The sequence below is a fragment of the Mustela nigripes genome, chromosome 1, assembly GCF_022355385.1.
Source record: "Mustela nigripes isolate SB6536 chromosome 1, MUSNIG.SB6536, whole genome shotgun sequence".
NCBI classification, from domain to species: domain Eukaryota; kingdom Metazoa; phylum Chordata; class Mammalia; order Carnivora; family Mustelidae; genus Mustela; species Mustela nigripes.
In genome coordinates this window covers 15,167,668-15,171,793 of record NC_081557.1, presented here as the reverse complement: position 1 = coordinate 15,171,793, position 4,126 = coordinate 15,167,668, and positions in this window count along the sequence as shown.

Genomic DNA, 4,126 nt, shown 5'->3' with positions numbered 1-4,126 from the left:
AGTGCGTGCATTTTTGATAACTGTGTACTTCTTGTGACTGTACAGTTTGAAATACTATTTTTTATCAAGTTTTTGAAAATGCAGAATTTTGCTTTACTTTTTTTTTAAGATTTTATTTATTTATTTGACAGAGATCACAAGTAGGCAGAGAGGCAGGCAGAGAGAGAGAGGAGAAAGCAGGCTCCCCACCGAGCAGAGAGCCCGATGCGGGGCTCAATCCCAGGACCCCGAGATCATGACCTGAAGGCAAAGACTTGACCAACTGAGCCACCCAGGTACCCCAGCTTTACTTTTTTTTTTAAAGCTATGTTGTTGGTATACCAAACAATTTATTGTTATTTGGAGGGGAAGGGCATATGTCACTAATAGAATATCTCACAACTGAACTGATATGGGGGAAAACAGTTACCCCTTCTAGTTTTGAGAAAATTCCTTTTGATGTTGACAGGCATTAGCCACCTTGGAACAAATTCCTTGTGGTGTGGAAAAGGGAAAATTCTTTTTTTTTTTTTTATTGTCTTCTTTTCCCTCTCTGTCTTCAGCATAGACTTGACTCCCTTTAACCCAGATACTTGTTGGAACCTGACCCCCCAAAATGGTTCCCAGTATATCAAGCAAACTACCTTTGAGCTTGATGCCTTCTAAGACTCCCTTTTTAGCTCGTGGGTCTTCAGATTGCTAATGCTGCCATTTTCATTTCATTTCCTGAAAGTCAGAGTCAACTTAAGAAAAGTTGTTGAACAATATTCTAAGCATGAAATGTCAATCTTCACTCCAAAATTTCCGTATTCATAATACAACATGAAGACTTCACTAGGATTTATAGTGGCCATCTGATTTTAGTAGTCCACTGAAGCATGGACTTTGGAAGTTTTATATGGTTAATGATTGTTTCCTGGTATCCTGCCTGAACTACCATGGCTGTTTATGAAAAGTATCTTTAATAAATTTGGATACAGTTTGGCTAGGGAAAAAAGCAAAGAAAACAGAATCCTTGGATTAAAAAGTACTATTCTATTTTCTCTTGGTTTACTAAGAGCACAAAAAAGAAAACCAAGCATCTCTGTAGTTTTTCACCAGGGTATTTAAGAACGTCTCTTTAAGATATGTTGAAAAGCACAAGCTCTTTGGAAATAGTGTTTTATTTCCTACTTGGTATTTGATATTTGAAGTCACAGGTTCTTTTTTTTTTCTTTTAAAGATTTTACTTATTTAATTGACAGAGAGAGATCACAAGTAGGCAGAGAGGCAGGCAGAGAGAGAGGAGGAAGCAGGCACCCTGCTGAGCAGAGAGCCCGATGTGGGACTCGATCCCAGGACTCTGACATCATGACCTGAGCCGAAGGCAGCGGCTTAACCCACTGAGCCACCCAGGCGCCCTGAAGTCTCAGGTTCTTAACTGAACTTTATTTTCCTCTTTGTCAAGCTTTGTTGGAGCTGTGGAAATATTACATAAGTTAATTAAAGTAATACCTTTGAAACAAAACTTTTACCTTTATCATGTATTCCAAACTTATATCAATATGAAGAATATGGTGAGTATACTCTTTCTACAGGATGCTCAGTTCAAAGGATAGGCTACCCCATAAGGTTATTTTCCTTTGACTAGTGTCGTTAGATGATTTACTCAGTCAGTTGTCAGATGGTACTTTATGCCAAACAAAATAAAATAAAAATACAGTTAATGATGTTATCATTTATAATATAACAAATTATTATTACTGATCTTCCTAACTCCACCTCTATTAGTTCAAACTACTAAGTTCTTTACCTCAAGAAATGGTGAGATTGGGGCACCTGGGTGGCTCAGTGGGTTCAGAGAGTCCTGAATCGGGCTCTCTGCTCAGTAGGGAGCCTACTTCCTCCTCCTCTCTCTCTCTCTCTACGTACTTGTGATCTCTCTCTGTCAAATAAATAAATAAAATCTTTTAAAAAATGGTGAGAGGATGAATACCCAACTTTTGTATCAACATGGACAGGACTGGAAGAGATTATGCTGAGTGAAATCAGTCAAGCAGAGAGAGTCAATTATCAAATGGTTTCACTTATTTGTGGAGCATAAGAAATAACATGGAGGACATGGGGAGATGGAGAGGAGAAATTGGAGGGAGAGATGAACCATGAGAGACCATATATGGACTCTGAAAAACAATCTGAGGGTTTTGAAGGGGTGGAGGGTGGGAGGTTGGGGTAGCCTGGTGGTGGGTATTATGGAGGGTACATATTGCATGGAGCACTGGGTGTGGCGCATAAACAATGAATTCTGTTACACTGAAAAGAAATTAAATTTTTAAAAAAAGTTTAAAAAAAGGTGAGATTATTTTCTAATAATTGGTTAATATGCAATATTCATTGCAGGGGAAACTAATTGATGTACATTTTTCCTGATTTTCCTTTGTTCTGTGATGAGGATAGAATAGGCAGTTTACCAATATTTTAGCTTAAATTGGATATCAAATTAAACACCAATTTATATCTGAATTTTAGCTGTAGCCAAAGTATACTGTAAATCCAGGTCATGAACTATAGAATAAGACATCACCAATTAACAAACGTGGGAACCATTCAATTTAGGTAAATTGAGGTAATCAGATGCAGAATAAATTTTGTCTTTTTCTTCTTCTTTTCCAAAAGAAGTAACTGTACCTACTTCACTTGCACTTGGTCTTTGACTAATGTGTCACTGTGCATCACATTGTCTTTGTCTCTGTAATTCATAATATGAAAATTCATTTATAGCACAAAAATAATGGGCACATTTTACCTCTAATTAAGATTACTCATCAGTTCACACCCACCAAGAATTCTACTGTGCTTTCAACTCATCACTGCTTACATTAATGTACCTAGTTTAATCACAGCAATGCCAGGAATTATTCCATCATAACCAGAGATGTACTAATTTATTCTTCTCAAAAAAGAAAAATTTTAACATTGAACATTTGAAAAATTATATGTGCATATGTTTAACAATACACATGTACAAAATATACATGTGAAAATTTTGAAATTTATATGTGCATATGTTTAATAATATACGTGTATAAAATTTATTTATGCATATATTTAACAATACACATGTATAATAGTTTTTGCTATCATGCAATCTAAGAAGAATGTTAGAAAGTATGTTTGCTTTCACACTGAGAGTAAATTCATTTCTGCTTCAATATTCTATTAATACGGGCATAACATAAAGCTTGCGGATTTTGACACAGCCAATTACAAAAAAATTCTCTATTAAAAAGTTCCTCATCCTGAGGAAGTGATGATGCATCATGAGAGCTTAAGTGGGTAGAAGAATAATCAATGAAACAAGATGGAATTGGGAGGGAGACAAACCATAAGTGACTCTTAATCTCACAAAACAAACTGAGGGTTGCTGGGGGGAGGGAGGTTGGGAGAAGGGGGTGGAATTATGGACATTGGGGAGGGTATGTGCTTTGCTGAGTGCTGTGAAGTGTGTAAACCTGGTGATTCACAGACCTGTACCCCTGGGGATAAAAATATATGTTTATAAAAAATAAAAAATTAAAAATCAAAAAATAAATAAATAAATAGATAGATAGATAGATAGATAGATAGATAAAGTTCCTCATCCTAATCTCCCTTACCCCCTTATAAAGTGAAGAAATAATTTGTAAGTGCATAAGCCACAAGTCTTGGTTCAAGAATTAGTAAAAAATAAACACAAGATCTCTCAATCTCTTCAGAAGATAATTTCCTAAATGGGTATCTTCTGAATGTGTGCTTATCAACTAAAGTGCTTCGTGATTCAGACTAAAATCCTATGGCAATATTTGGAGAAAGACCATTGGAAAGTGTTGCCTGCTTGTCTTCAATCCAATTTAATTCACAATTGGGCTTCATTAGTATCCTACAGTGCTGGCTCCAAGTTCTGCTGTTTGTGAATTAGAGAAAATTACAATGAGCTTTCAACCTAAACAGTAGTACAGAAATTCTCTACCAACTCCAGAAAAGGTTAGCATAGAACCCTGTAAAGTCTACGACTAGTTTAAACACTGAGTTTTTCTTGTTTGAGTGTTTGGTGTATCGTAGTCAAGGAATATGTTTTATGCAAAAGAGATTTTAAAGATTATCTTGTACCTTCAAGCATATTAAAATC